General features: G+C 33.9%; 1 long non-coding RNA gene across 1 annotated transcript; it reads right to left on the bottom strand.

Moving 5' to 3' along the window:
- Positions 1-4,005: 4,005 nt before the first annotated feature.
- LOC103095818 (uncharacterized) lies at positions 4,006-16,036 on the bottom strand. The gene is made up of 3 exons (XR_472049.2): positions 15,954-16,036; positions 7,616-7,699; positions 4,006-4,640 (listed from the first exon to the last, which is right to left on the bottom strand). It is a non-coding gene; the product is annotated as an uncharacterized LOC103095818 (long non-coding RNA).
- Between the last annotated feature and the right edge of the window lie 634 nt (positions 16,037-16,670).

Raw genomic sequence — 16,670 nt, 5'->3', positions numbered from 1 at the left:
TTCCCTTCTGATTTTAGTTATATTGGTTTTGTTTGTACAAAAGCTTTTTAATTTGATGTAGACGAAATTATTTCTTTTTACATTTTGTTACTCTTTCTATGTCTTGCTTGGTTTTAAAGTCTTTCCCTTCCCACTGGTCTGACATATATACTATTCTGTGTTTACCTAATTTACCTATGGTTTCCTTCTTTATGTTTAAGTCATTCACCCATTTTGAATTTATATTGGTGTAGGGTGTGAGGTGTTGATCAATTCCTAATCTCTCCCACACTGTCTTCCAATTTTCCTAGCAGTTTTTATCGAATAGTGGATTTTTGTCCCAAAAGCTGGGATCTCCTGCTATTTTTTTTTTACTTTGGGTGACACATAATAAATTCTGTTCCAGCCTTTTACCTTCATTCTCTGTGTCTCATCCTACCTCAAATGGATTTGATACAAACAACATATAGTAGGATTCTGGTTTCTGCTTCCATTTTATGAGTGAGTTCATCCCATACACATTCATTTTCCCATTTTGATCCTGATATTTTTCCTTTCACTCTGTTCCTCCTCATCAGTATTTTACTTTTCATTACTCCCCACTTCCCCTTTCTCCAACTACCCCTCCCTTCCCTTTTCTCATTCTCCTTCTATTTCACTGTTGGTTAAGATAGAAAAATATAACCCAATGAGTATGGTTATTATTCCCTCTCTGAGCCAGTTATGATGAGAATAAAGTTTAAGCATTTCTCATTACCACTCCTATCTTCCCCCCTGTAATAATTTTTCATGCCTCTTTATGTTATAATTTACCCCATTCCAACTCATCTTCTTTACTCCTTGATTTTTTTACATATCATATTATCATATTAAGCTTATTTCCCTACCCTCTTCTTAAGTATATTCCTTCTATGTGCTCTACAATTTTCTCTTTCTTATTTACTTTTTAGGCTTCCCTTGGATCTTATGTTTAAATTTGACTTCAGATACTTAATATATTTGTTGCCTTGGGTAAATTACTTAACCATATTTGGCTCAGTTTTCTCATCTGCAAAATGACCTGGAGAAGTAAATACCAAACCACTCCAATATATTTGCCAAGAAAAAAAACTTGTCCTATAGAGTTAGACATGAGTGAATAATGACAACACAGTAAACTTCGGAAACTGGAAGAATAATATCTTCAGTAGAAATATGAAAATTAGTTAAAGTGGTAGATTTGGGGAGGTATAAGAAAATAGTTATATTTTACATATTGAGTTTCTGATGCCTATTTATAATACAGACTCTCATATTCAATTTATACTTGGTGATGCATTTACTGGACTTCAAAGGGAAGATAGGGTAAGTCTATAAATCTGAGATCTATTATATAGAGATAATAATGACAATCATAGAAATTGATGAGACCACTAAAAAATTTGAGGCTAAAATGAGAAAATCAAAGCTTGGAAAGAAAACACTGTCAGTAGGCATAATATACATAACAATTCAGCAAAGGACATTGATGATTCTCTAGACAGGTAAAAGGAGAAAATAATTTCATGAAAATCCAGAGAATACAGGACACACAGGAAAAGATACTCTTCCTCAGGGGCAAAAGCAGCACAGAGGTCAGGATAGATGAGGGTTGAGAAAACAACATTAGATAGGGTAAAAAAAAAAGAAACAAAATTGGTGATTTAGAAAGAACAATTTCAGGGTAATGGTAAATGGTAAAAAAAAAGAAATCAGATGGCAAAAGATTTAAGTGAAAAGGAGTGGTGGCATTGAGATTATACAATTTAGTTTTCCTTGTTTTCTAGAAGTTTGACTGTCAGAAGGAAGAGATATAAGATAAAATTAGACCTATTTGTGTTAGAGGAATAAACACTAAGGCCAATCATAATTGCTTAGAGTATTGAACAACAACAAAAAATAGCCTCAACTTCGTATTATTTTGTTGGTAAAAAGCAGAATACATTTTTTCTTATCTTGCATAATATTTTCTTCAACTTTTATTAAATTGCATAAAAAATCATGAGAAGTAATATTTGGTAGTGAATAATAAAATCTAGAAGATGTCCTTTCAAGTACTGACTGATACTTAAAATCTACATAACCTGAATAAATCGCTTAACTTCCCACTGTCCCTAGGCAAAAACCTAAGAATATAAATTGCAGCTCAAGTGTTAATCTGATTTAGGAGATGGAATCTCACAATGATGGATTTCCTGTTAAATTGAAATCCTAGGTTATGAGGAAAGGACATACAACCAACAACATAGATGTCTAGACATTTTCTCCTATCCTCACCAATTTTTCAAAACTACCCAAAAGAAAGAAGTACAACAATTCACCATGTCTCCACAGGCTAAGACATCACAACCACTATCCCCCACATTCTGGCAAAACATCTAGTGTTGTAGGATCCATGCAACAATTTTCTGCAATCCCCTTCAGTCTTTTCCTGCACAACTAGCCCTTTGCCAATATATATATATACATAATCTCCCTTGGAATCTGCACTCAGAGAGAATCGGGAAACAAAAGAAAAAAGGTATCTGCTAGGCAACATCTTCATGAGTTTGAATCTGGCCTCAGACATTTATAAGTTTATGATTCTGATCAAGTCACTCCCCCATGTTTGTCTTAGTTTTATCATTAAGCATCTTTTGGGAAATTAAAGGACTTCTTTTACTTAATCTGTGTAATAGAACTGGAGGAAGAAGAGAGCATCTTTTAGAAAATCAACAGGCTCCACAGGATTCAAGGGAAGTAATGGCATTCATTTGGGGGCAAGACAAGGCAACAGCTTTGATAAAATGCTTATTGTGTGCTAGGGATTAATTAAGCATTTACTTTGTGCTAGTCTTAACCCCCTACTAGTGACTTAAAGCAAAAACCAAGCCTAGTGAACAGTGAATTTTGAATATCATTCAAGTTGGAGACAATTTGAGGTCCAGACTCTGGGGGACATTCTATTAAATGAATTGATCGTTAACTGAGCAGTGAGGAAATACAACGAAACAGAAAAGTCTCAAGTCACCAGATATCTTAGGATTAAGAAAACAGTAGACAACTGAAAGCATCAACAGATGACTATAAAGAAACACATATTAAAATACAAGTAAATATGAGCTTTAAAACACTTAAATATCTATAGATATAACCAAATTAGAGAACAACAGGGAGCCAATAGTTAGCAAAGCTTTGAATTGCCAAGGTATCATGGAACTGAAGCAGAAAGTGGAGTGACAGTAGAAGACCAGGCTTGAAACACCATGGAATGAAAACCATAACATTTCCCATCTCTTAGGATGAATGAATGTATTTTATAGCATGAAACTAAAAAATAAGATTAATGCATAAAAAACAAAGTCGAAAATAGAGAATAAGTGATATTTCCTAATCAATTAAATGTAAAAGAATGAGGGAAAAATAACTCCTGTATTTGATTCAATAAGGAGAAAAAAATCAGGAGAATTGGTAACTTGACAAAGGGAGACACTAAAACAGAAAAAAAAATAAATGATTGAATTTTTAACTTGGTAGTAGAAGAGGGAGGCACTGAAGAAGCCACCTAATGGGATACATACATACCTAAATACAAATATATTTACATACATGGATTCATATATATACACATACATGTGTGGTGATATGGGCAGCTGACATCCAGAAAACTAGAAAGGCATTGAGGAGATTCCATGACAAATTGGAAAAATGAAAATAGGAAGGGCACAGGATAGAAAAAGACCAAAAGGTTGAGGACACAGAGATATTTAAACCATAGGAAAATCTTTCTATATTTATTACTTTCTAGAGGAAACATTACTTTTAAGAATGAATCACAACAGAAAAAAAGAGGGAATGGCATAAACTCCTGGGGTTTTAAAATTAACAACCAATAATTAAATATTATATTTTATAAAGTTTTATTAATAATAACTAAAATAAAAGAACTGCTTGACTTCAGCCCTGTCACAGGTCCAAGAGAGGAAGAGGGAGAAGTTAAAGCCACTTAAATACAATAACACAAAATGCAAGGATGCAGGAAAATGGAATTTTGGGAAATACTAAAGGAATTATGGGGGATGAAGTCCAAAGGCTCGAAATCTTCATTTACACGTAACCCCCCTGTGATCCTATTGGGAATCCAGTTTCCCCAAAAGGATCATGGAAACATAATCAGCTTAAAAATTGCAATAATTTGTGGATAAAAGGTAAAAAGAACAAAAGCAATGATTACTAGGTTGACAAAAAGCCAATTTGGGGGCAGTCCCCTTTGGCATAAGAGTATACATTCACCTCCCAGTTCTTGAAACCCTCCCCCCTTGAGTAAACTATAAAGGTACTCTTTTCTTTTCCACCATTATTATAGAGTCTTTGAGGAAAGGGAAATTTGGGAGGTAAACAAAGTCAAGGAAGGGTAAAGGACTGACCCCACACAGATGTTGTTTAATGTTTTGAAAAGTCTAAATCTCATTGGGAAGTGCCTGAGGCTAACTGGATGGGCCTTGAATGTCTATCTCAGAATCAGTATAATGGTGGGAACTGTCAGAGGCTTGCTAGCTTGGCTCTGTGATTGCAGATATGCTTCATTCTTGTCAATGTTTTGTCACCTTGTTGAAGATATAATTCCCTGTCCCATTCAATGGATGTAGAATTCTCCTATATAGCTGTTAAAAAGGAAATTCAATCACAAAGTTAAAATCTAAATCCTTTCCACTGTTTCCAAACAAGAGGAGGAAGTGACAAACCACTTGAGCATCTTTGCCAAGAAAAAAATCAAATGACAACATGAAGAGTATGACATGACTGAAACAACCAAATAGAGCTGCCTCTATTGGGATTATTGTCCATGAAAAAGCCACCCAGGATGGTGGAAATTCCACTATAAGATGCTTAGGACCTTGCCACCCACCATGGTGTGGCATACGATGGGATCAATATCTATGAGAATATTACTCTGCCATGTATCAGACTAGAATTTTCCTAAAAGACAATAAAACTGGGAGCTTGTTTGGTCTAAGATTGGGGCAAGCCTCAAGCTGTGATCCTAGTAAGTCATCTCTTGATAGCTATTGCTTGTACTGACATGTTTTCCATCATCTAAGGACATAAAGACCTGATCATGAAGAATCTATAATGCTTTAAACTTCATGAATTTCTGAAGGACAAAAATCTCTGCAGCTCTGCCTCTGTTAGCTAGACACAATTCCTCATATAATTGCTGTTACTCTATCCTTGTTGGTTTCTTTCTTCGTTGATGACTAAGTAAACTGCCTTGTCCCCAAAACACATGAGGAAATCATGGATTTGCATTCTCCTTACTTTAATTTGATATGTCTAGAAATACAAATAATTATGTCCAAAAAAAAGAAAGAAAAATGGAAAGAAAAAGTAAAAAAAAATCCTCATTTGATAATGTCATGGGGCCATTTAGGTGACAGAGGGGATAAAAAGTCAATGTAGCCTCAGACACTTATAGCTGTGTGATCCTAGGCCAGTTATGTAATCCCATTTGCCTCAGTTTTCTCATCTTTAAAATGAGCTGGAGTAGAAAATAACAAACCATTCCAGTATCTTTGCCAAGAAAACTCCCTAAAGGGGTCAAAAAAGAGTTAGAAACAACTGAAAAATGACTAACAAGAAAAATAAAGTTTGCTTTGAAAAGTCCAGTGAATCTGAAAATTATAGCTAATTCACAGGCTTCACATTCTTATTACATTCACATGAAGGAAAGAGGAGATAACTTAATCAGGGAGCTCAGCATTTGAGTTTTGTTTCCCTTGCTAGGAAGTCTGTTTCCAGTCTTTTTTCCCCCTTAATAACAATTAATGAAACAAATTGTAAACAAAAGAAATTTGTAGTCTAGCACAGAGGCAATTAGAGAGAACCACAGGTTAATTGGTAGGCAACAAAAATGATGATCATTCCTGTTTCACAGATATGTAAATGGAATTAAGGGGATTAAAGCCATTTCTCTATTGTAATTGAAGTAGGAGATTGGACATTGTTGATATGTTGCTGAATATACTGGTTTTAGCAATTGAGACCCCAAAGGTGTACCTGGGCCAATTCTATTATAAGAGGACAGAGAAACATTTGATTAGCGCCTTTGCTAATGTCACATAAACTGAGGGCCACCTTTTGAGAAAGAAGGCAGATTCAAGATATTCTGGGACTGTCACTGTTATCTTCACTCCAAGCTGGTTGCTTCCACTTATATGAGACTTGATACATTTGACATTATAGATGGTAATATTTTCAAATGAGAGATTTATTGAATAACTTTTATTGAATTATTGTTATTGAATAACACTTAAATTTAATGATTAGGTATTCCTTGAAGGAAGATAAAATTCTGAAGGACAAGTAAGGTTTTAAACCATCTAATAGAGTGGCTCATACATATGTTATTTAGTAAAAACTCATTGATTGAATGAAATTTTATTATTCATTGATCCATTCATTGTTTCAATATATAAGGCTAGATTTTCCTCTCCTTTTCTCGTAATTTTCAAATATCTCAGGCAAACAAGCCAACTCTGTGGTGTGACGGATAGAGAGCTGGTCAGGGAAGCAGTTCACTTAGCCTCTGCCTCATTTTCTTCAACTAATAAATGAAGATAGTAATAGTAATTATTACTAAAGATTATTGTATTAAACAAGACCATATCTGTCAATGTAAATGCTTTTCAGAATGATTGGCATAGAGAAGGGACTATATCAATGTTAGCTCTTATGCTAGCGAGCTCTTACTTTAATGTCCAAAGTATTTTCTAATGTTGTGGTGTTGATTTAGAACACAAAAAAGAATAGATTATTCTTTAATATATTCTAAATATATATTTAATATTTATTTAAATATATTTAATTTTGAATTATTATTAATTTTTAATTATTTCTATTTTAATTATTAATAATTTTTAATTATTTAAATATATTTAATATTTATTTAAATATATTTAATATTTATATATTTAATATATTCTAAATATAATATGGAATATTATATTTCAAAAATGGAAGCAAGGTTAGAAACTTTGGATTCTTGGAAGAATGGTGTAAACACACACACACACACACACACACACACACACACACACACACACCCTATAAAGAATTATATTTGAATGTGAGTCCAAGTCTTGGCTGGTACTTTGCTACCTGTGTGAAATTGAGCAAATTCCTCTGATCATCTGTTTCATTTAGAAAATCAGGAGACTGGACTTGATCAATTCTAAAGTTTCTTCTGTGATTTCTTTAGGCAGAGGAGGAAAGTAACAGAACAGAAGCAACATCATTGACATTGAGGTTTGAGCCTCAACTATCTGAGGTTAGATCTCAAGCAAATAATTTCTTTTCTCTGGGTCCAAATTTTCTCATTCATAAAAATAAAATGGGCCAAACAATTGCTAATATCTCTTCTATTTCTAATATTTTATGATTATATACATCTAAGTATGTGCCCTTCTACTTGACATTTTCCCCCTTTATCACATTCTTTATGCCCCCTTTAAGACTAATCCATCAGAAATGAGAAATGCTCAAGTGCATTGTTTCTTAACTCTCTCTTATACTCTTCCACTTAAATCTAATCGGTTATTTTGATAAGTGTTTTAAATCAATTAAAAAACCTGGTTCTTACCACATGACCCATTTGACTCTCATTTGAGGACTTTAGTTTGTTCTTGAGGAGTACTTCTGGATTTTTTTCAGAGATCAATGAACCCTGTAAAATATGGAATTAGGACACTTTTGGTCTGGGTAAGAAATAGATTAAAAGTTATTTTCAAAATTACCTTCTCCATCATTCCTTATCTATTGTCTTTATAATAGATGGTGATTTTAATATTAGTCATTCATTTTAAAGAAAAATAATTGCCCACAAAGATGCTATTCAATGACATTTCAAATAGACATGCAATACTGCTTAGGACAATTTTTTTCAGCATTTACATTTGATTTACCAAGATAGAAATATTCATCTAATGTTGTACCTTAATTTAGTGAATGTCTGGAACTGATTTAGGTGATAATATTATTCACATTTTTCTGCACATTGTTGCATACTACATATGCTGACAGTGATATCTTTTGGTTCATCTCCTTTTATGAGTTTTTCCTACTTTGATGTTAAATTAAAAAAAATGTAACTTTTTTCAATTCCAAATTTGAAATTTCTGTATATGAAAATTTGGAAAATCAGTCAATGGAAGCAAAATGTTATCATTTACTTTCTGTAAATTTCAAGAGCATTAAAATTTCACAGAGTTTTCCTATTTTTTAAGAAAAAGTCTACATTTATTCCATTTACATCTCATTTTATATGCATTTATAAATTTTAAAAAGGTATCACAAGGCAAAGAAAAGATAAAAATTATATAGACACATATGGAGATACATGCAAACATACTTGATGTGTTTCTATGTAACTAAAAACAGTTCTATATGGTTCAAAATCTGAAACATATTTGAGTAGACATCTGCAAAATGATAATAGAACACAAATCGAAGTCAGCAGATTGACTACTTAACAAACACACCAAAATAGTAACCATAAAATGAATATTGATTATTTTTTTGAGGAAGTCACTCTAGGAGGTTTTATACTAACTGCAGTGAGACAATCTTTCCTTTAAATATTTTTAGGACTCCTTTAAAATCGTATTCAGATCCAAATCCAATGTGCCAATCATAGGAGAAAAATTAGTCTCAGTAACACATCATCTATCAACCCAAAAATCTTGATTAGATACCTGTTATGTGCCAATCGCTGTGCAATGCCTTAGGGAAAAAAGAAGAAAAAATTAAAATATCACTCTGCCTCTAAAGTTTGTCTGTCACGGACAGACACAGTGTCCTGGAGAGAATGCCTTCAAACGTATTGTGTACATAGCAAAGAAAACAACTCTCTGGTCTTAAAAACTCTTTGCTGTGGTTCTCAATATGTTCTTTTTTTTTTTTTTAACCTTTACCTTCCATGTTAGACTCAATACTACGCATTGGTTCCAAGGCAGAAAAACAGTAAGGGCTAGGAAATAAGGGTTAAATGACTTGTCCAGGGTCACACAGCTAAGAATGATCTGAGGCCAGATTTGAACCCAGGATCTCTGGGCCTGACTTTCAATCCATGAGCCACCCAGATGTCCCCCATCAAGATGTTCTTAAGAAAAGAATTTCTGTTTGACTCCTTGTAGAAGTCTGAAGCTGCCTTCCTTCTGTGTGCCTAAGCTGTTCTCAGCTTTTCAGACAGACACTACGACTAGTCATTGCTGTAACTGAAACCCTTCTAGGACACCAATAAACAGCTCAAATCCCCTGAAAGTCTTCTCTGTCCTAAAGGAGGTGATATGTGGGTTTTCCCTGAACATTTTTTCCCAAGAAATTCCAGCTTAAGAACTTAGCTAGAAATGCTAACCCATCCAATCTTCCAGATATTCACATCTCCCAGACTCCAAAGTAGGCTCCTATTTTATGCAAAATCCATAGAGCTTCATTCTGAATGTGCCTCTCTTGTCCATTTTATTCCATTTCCTCCAACAGCTTTGCCTCCTTCAAAACTGATCCAGAAACTTGTGCATCTAGTCTGGAGGCCATGATGGAGATATTTGCATCTGAGAAATCTCAGCTAAAATCTGTCTGTTACTTTTTCTGGGGTTTTTTGCCTCATTACTTAACTCAATTTATCCTATCCTTATACATGTCAAGTGTTTTGCAAACTTCAGAGACCTATAAAGGTGTTAACTAATATAATTAATAATAAGTAAATACATAAAACAAATATATTTATATCTAAACATGTATTTTTATTAGTGAAGAAAAGGAAAATTATCTCTTAAACATTGGAATGACTTTCCAAGGGAGTCTAAACTTTTTTTGAGGAATTTAAAAGTGAGAAAGAGTGTAACTGATTTATACAGAATGCTTTTAAGGATGATCACACCTGAGGGTAAGTCAGTGTTCTATATTTTTCTCTTAAAGTCCTTTCTGTTCCTATGAGAAGGCTGAGGACAGATTCATGGAATAGGTAGTGATCAGAGGTGCCATTTTGTTGATAAATGATTCTACACCTTGAAAAGTTACATCTAACAGTTTGTGCATCCACAGTGGCTACATTTTATAATGTTAGGGAGCTGCCTCAAGCACCAAGGTATAAAGTGACTTCTCCAGAGTCATATACCAAGTCTGGGACATAAATAAGACTTTTTAACTAAGTTTTCTAGGCTCTCAGGCCAACTTTTTCTCTCTGCTGTCATTCCCCATCTCTAAATGCATGCAAGATGCATCAAATTATTCTCATCTTGGAATTTATATGACTGTGTAGTGGAGGTCTCTCCATTCAGTGAAGCAAAACTAACTTTTGGATGAGGTTAACAATATAAAATAGTTTTAAAAGATGTTCATTTCAACTTATCTCTCTCTGATTATCTGAATTACAAGCTTTTCTTTAGCTATAATTTTGACTGTCAAAATATAAAAATCATAAGCATTTCTGAGGATTTATGATGGTCTCAAAATGCCTTGAAAAGTCCAATATCCCAGTCCCAGGCTCCTCCATTTACTCAAAAGGCAGGCTCTAGGGAGGAATATCACAGATAGATCTCTCATAATGACTCTGTTAAAGTCAAATTACAAAGATTTGCAGAACTATCTCTGGTCCTTTTACTCTGTTTTCTGGTGAATAAAATCCATTCTATTATGTTGGAAATTAATAAATATCTAAGCAATTGGATGCAATTATTCAGCCTGATTCTACTTTTGAAAAATAACAAAAAAAGTTCCCTCTCAGGTATATCCTTTGGATCTTTGGATCACTTTTCTTGTTCATTTAAAAAAAAATTCTTCAAATAAATAGTCTTATTTGATTAGAGAACTCCCATTGTAGAATCTCCCTCTACAAATATATCTCAGGAACCTCCATAACTTTTAGTCTTAGTGAATTGCCTTGGAAGCCACAAAGATTAATTGATTTACCCAAGCAACCCTAGCTAGTAAGTAACAAAAGTGAAATTAGAACTATTGTCTTGCTTATCTTAGAGTCAGTCTTCTAACCAGTGGCTCATGTGTCCACTCATTTACCTTACTTATTACCTTTAGAAAAATGATTTTTATGGAATCTTCATTTGGAATATAATCGAATATTTTCCAATATATTATATATGTTAGTATTATATAATTAATTATATCATATATACTATAATCCATAACTGGAACTTTGATTTTTGAATTATAGATATAAAATGGAAAAGGACTTCATACTTCACTTAGTCAAATTCATTTTACAGATGAAGAAACCAAGACTCACAGAGGATTAGCTCTCTTGCACATAGTCAAGCAATTAGTAACTTGCAGTTTCCAAACTCTTCTACTCAAACATAATTTTTGGTACTTTTTCAACTTCTTTACTTCATAGTATCCCCCGACTATATTCAGATGAAAGTAATGGAAGAAAATGGATATGTATTGGAGCCTAGGATAGAATGAGACACCCACACAGAGAGAAACAGAGAAAGAGACAAAGATTTAGAGATAAATGGAGATAAAAAAGTCAGATAGACAAAGAGAGAGATGATGTGAGAGAGACACAAAGTCAAAGAAAATTGATGGATGTCGACTGAGAGAAAAACACTGACTCAAAGACAGAGACACAAGAAGGCATAGAAATATAGTGTCAGAGAGACATCAGAGATAGAGATAGAAAGAGGAGAAACTGAGATAGAGACAGATATAGTGACAGAGAAAGACACACACAGTTGGATGGACTGACAGAGACCTAGTCAGAGACTGAAACAGAGATAACAATACAGACACAGAGGAAAAAAAAAGAAAGAATGAATGATAATTGGGTAAATTGTCTTCTTTGCAGGCTCCCAATTTCAGCATCATTCATTTACAACTCACACTCATGCCATACATTCAATCTCTGTGATTTCTGCTTTCATAATCTTTAGTATAACTCCTTTCTTTCCCATGACAATGACAGTTTTCACCCTGATGCAGGCCCTTGTCATCTTCTGTTGGATGCTTGTAGTACCTTCCTAATTATTCTTCCTTCCTTTTAGTTTTGCCCACCCACTCCATTCTCCACAAAATTAGGAAAGTAATTTTCCCCAAAATTATATCTATAATGTATCCTGCACAACTTCAACCAATTTGTGTGTGTGTGTGTGAGTTTGTGTGTGTGTGTGTGTGTGTGTGTATCTAGACTCTTTCTACTTCCTCAGATTGGATATTAATTATTGAAACAAGTGAAATTCTCAAAAAGCAGTATTTCTTAAATTAAAATAACTTATCAAGTGACTGGTCAAGACATCATAATTATACTACTAGGTTTGTACACCACAGAGATAATAAAAAAAGAGTTGTGCAAACAAAGTGATAGCTGCATTCTTTGTGGTGGCAAAAAAAAATTGTAAAATGAGGAGGTGTTCCTCAATTGAGGAATGGCTGAACAAATTGTGGTATATGATGGTGACAGAATACTATTGTACTATGAGGAATGATGAACTGCTGGATTTCTATATGAAATGGAAAGACCTTGATGAACTTATACAGAGTGAAATGAACAGAACCAGGAGAACAGTATACATAAAAAGTGGAACATTGTGGAACAATCCAATATAATGAACTTTCCTACTATTAGCAATGTAATGATTCAGGACAATCCTGTGGGATTTATGAGAAAGAATTCTCTCCACATAAAGGGAAAGAACTGTGGGAGTAGAAACACAGAAGGAAAACATATGCTATCACTTGTTTATATGGGTATATGATTTGGGGTTTTGGTTTTTAAAGATTTCTCTATTATGAAAATAAATAACATGGAAATATGTATCAAATGATAACACTTGTATAACCCAGTGGAATTGCTTGTCAGCTATGGGAGGAGAGAGGGAAAGAAAACGATACATGTAAACATGGGAGATGTTTAAAAATGAAACAAATAAAGCAAAAAAAAAAAGACATCCTAATTGTAATCAAAGGATTCTCTGGTGTAAAGATTGGATTTAGCTATCTCCTGATTATTAAAATGAAGATACTTAGCTCTTTCTTTATTGTGAAGATAAAATTATAATCTCCTGATTGTAACAATGAAGGTACTTAGCTCTTCCTTTATAGTAAAGCTAGAATTGTAAGCTACAATCTATTTTTCAATTTTAACTACAAAAAGGTGTTAAGTAACCCAAAAAGATATAATTTAACCAAAGAAGGTGAGAACTAAAGAATGGGCAGTCCTGGAGAAAAGTGTCTGCTGTGATTGGTAGACGTGAAAATTTCGAGGAGGTAACACAAGAGAAAAAAGGTCATTAAAGAGAGGGAAAAAAGACTGAAGTGAGACAGCCAGTCAGTCACCTGGGCTTGGAGTGAAGGATCAGTCACTGGGAGCTTAAAGGAAGACAGACATTTGTTCAGAGATTTCGGGCACTGACTCGGAGGAGCGACTGGAAAACCAACACCCAGACTTCTTTTAGACTATTACCATTGGTGAGTGAAAAGCTGACTTACTGACCACACCTTTCTGGAGGCATGAAGCTTCCAGGTAAGGCCCATAGTTCTTGAGACTCTCTTCCCCTGGCTGGGACTTAGAAATTCTAGCTGGTATAAGAAGAAACCAGAGATTTTTCTCTCTCTCTCATTCCTTAATATCTTCCTTCTATTGTAAATGTTATAAATGAACTACCGTAAATTCCATTTACTTTAGTAATTCATTTTGGGATTTGGAAACTAAATCCCTGGTGACCACAAATTTTAACACTGGAATTCTCCAAAGAGACTTGAAACTCCTGATCTAGGTACCTATCTATACTTTTGGGAGCTCATTATTCAGCTTCTCCTCTGAAGGCATGTGTAATTGGCAAATAGCTAATTAGGAGGTGGTTTATCAAGCCCTCAGCTGTTGGACACACCAAGATGAACAGATGATTTGTTTGTGATGTATATAGGAAAAGAAGCATTATAAAATTTTCCTGTTAGCCAGAATCTGAGAAAGGACCACATTCTTAAGGACAAAGAAATCTCAAAAATATATAGAATGGGTAGAGCCAAGATGTGGCTCAGGAAGTCTCCCTCATATACAGGAATTCATTTGGGCATTTATAATCCAGGGCCCTCATATAAACAATACAGTATATTTAAAATAAATTCTCCACATTGCATCTCAGGTTTTCATTCCTTTCTCTGGCTTTCTCCCAAGTTTGTAATTCACCATGTCTGAGTTCTCTTCCAACTCTAAATCAATCTATGATTTGATCATCTGATGACTTTATAGTTCAAACATTAAAAGTTTCTCATTTTTTCTAAATAAAGCAATTCAGTCATGATGAGACTAAGAGACTTGTCCAAAGTCACAAATATAAATTATGAGTGATCCAAAAAACAGATCTCTATTGTTTCCTTTCTCCCACTACAACTCACTTTCCATTATGCCACAATCCCCTGGTTACCCCTATTAGACAACTCAAATTTTATCTACTCTTAGAGAGCAATTTAAACTAGTACCCTAAAAAAACTAGAACTTAACATAATATCTGGCATAGAGTGACAGTAAATATTTCTTGAATTTAATTAAATTGAATAAATTCTGTACTTCACACCAATGTAGATGCCTCCATTGTACTTTATTAATGAAATTGTTTCCTTTGGAGGAACAACAATTGTCAAGCAATATTCTATTATGTACTCTGCTAGCTTTTAGGGTTAAAAAGAAAATAGGTAATCATCTGCCCTCAAGGAGCTTGAATAACTGGCATTAACTAAAGTCATTTTTACATGGAGTAATAAATTATTCATCAAATTGTATTCTATATTTTGATGTTTTTAATCCAACCCCAAAATTGGAATCAAATTGCTGCTTTGGAAAAAAAAAGTGTGTTTGAGGAGGAAGATAGTATTAGAATGGGTGTTCATAGGATGGGGGTTCTTTACTGTTACCTTCTAAAATTACTTTGCATTTCCTCCTTCATATAGAATTGTACTGACTTTACTTATTTGCTTATAATTTCTACCCCAACTCTATCCCAACCCTGGCCCATCCAAGTAAACAATTCACTTCAATTATGGATCTATTCTATTTTTGTCTTGCTATTACCATACACACAAAAAAGGCTTGGGAATTTAATTTAATTTAATTTTATATAAATATAACATATGTATTTATAAATACTTATCAAATCAATAATTGATTTGAGCAAGATTAAAGATACCACAGGATAATGAATTGAAATAGTGAAACATTTTGGTTAATAAAATAAGATCTTGGTAAAAATAGTTGCATTTAAATGTAGGTATTACTTTATATTCAATTATGCCAGTGTGTTATACAAACAATAAGTCTAAGTTAAAATATGTCATAATAGAGAATAGCTAGGAAAATATCCAAGTTCATTTGAGGTAAATGTGTTGAATGTAATATGAATAATCTACTCAAACACTGAAGCATTGTTGAGGTAACAATTCTTTTTGAAGTTACAAGAAAGCTTTCTTGTAACTTCAAAAAGAATTGTTACCTCAACAATGTATTCTATATAAAATTCCATCTAAAATATTAATTTTCTGTAAGTTGGTATGTATTGAAAAGTACTACATTAACATTTTATGTCATAGTAGTGGTTGTGAAAATATCTAGACCACATTGATAAGGGTAAAATTTAGGGTTGAGACTGAATATATTTTTCAGTTGGTCGCCAGGGATTTAAATTCTAAATCCCAATTAAATACTGAAGTCAGAATGGAATTTTATGGTGGTTTATTTACAATAGAAGAAAGAAATTAAGAATGAGAGAGAAAGAGAGATCAAAGGGAAGAAGATCTGCTCCAGTCTGGTTTGAGCCAGGGAGAGTTCAGAGGCCTCAGTCAAGGGTGTTCCCAGAAGATTAAATCTAGCTAGGCTTCTAGCCATGAAACCTCCTCCAAGATGAGGGGCCTCCCTGGAGGCTGGTGCCTCCAGAAAAGTCAAGGAAAAGGGAATCAGCCTTAACACTCACCAGATGATCATCTTAGGGAATCAGTCTGATGTCTGACACTCTAGCTCCTCCAAGTCAAGTTCCACTGCCAACCTCCCTCTCACAGGAAGTTACATGAAATATAAAGTCAGTTCTTTATGTCACTTCCTGTGTCTTACATGTACTGATGGTGGCTTAAACTTGACTTTGGACAGCACAGGAGGTCAGTCAGTTGTTTCTGATTTGTCATGTGCTAGCACATGCAGGTCATAGACCTTCCTCCCCCACACTTAATACTTAACTGGGGTTAATACATTCCTGGTTGCTAAAATTCTAAAGACTAAGCAAGGTGGAGTAAATCTAAAATTCACAGCTTATGTGGGAAAATAACATGGCTGGACTCAGTATTTCAACTCTTCTGTGTTCAGTAACATAGGGATAATAAAAATCACAAATACTAGAAATAATAATTAGGTTAGACTTATAAGGAGTCTTGCCTAAAGCCCATCTAACCCAGCTTGGTACCTTAAAAAAAAAATAAATTTCTAGAGTCAGAAAATTTGGGTTAAACTCTTGACTGCTATTTTTTATTTTGTGATTTTGGTCAAGTCCATTTCTCTCTGGTCTTCAGTTATGCTTCTATACATCCTTTGCTCTTTCTATTAATAGATATACAGTGGTCGTGAATAGGTGTGGTCTCACTATATGTATCCAGGACCTCTACTCTCCTTGTTAACATCAAAATTGATAGCTGGGTAT

Source organism: Monodelphis domestica, chromosome 8 (genome assembly GCF_027887165.1).
Source record: "Monodelphis domestica isolate mMonDom1 chromosome 8, mMonDom1.pri, whole genome shotgun sequence".
Lineage (NCBI taxonomy): Eukaryota > Metazoa > Chordata > Mammalia > Didelphimorphia > Didelphidae > Monodelphis > Monodelphis domestica.
Note: the sequence above shows the minus strand (reverse complement) of the source record. Positions and strands in the feature narration are given on the sequence as shown.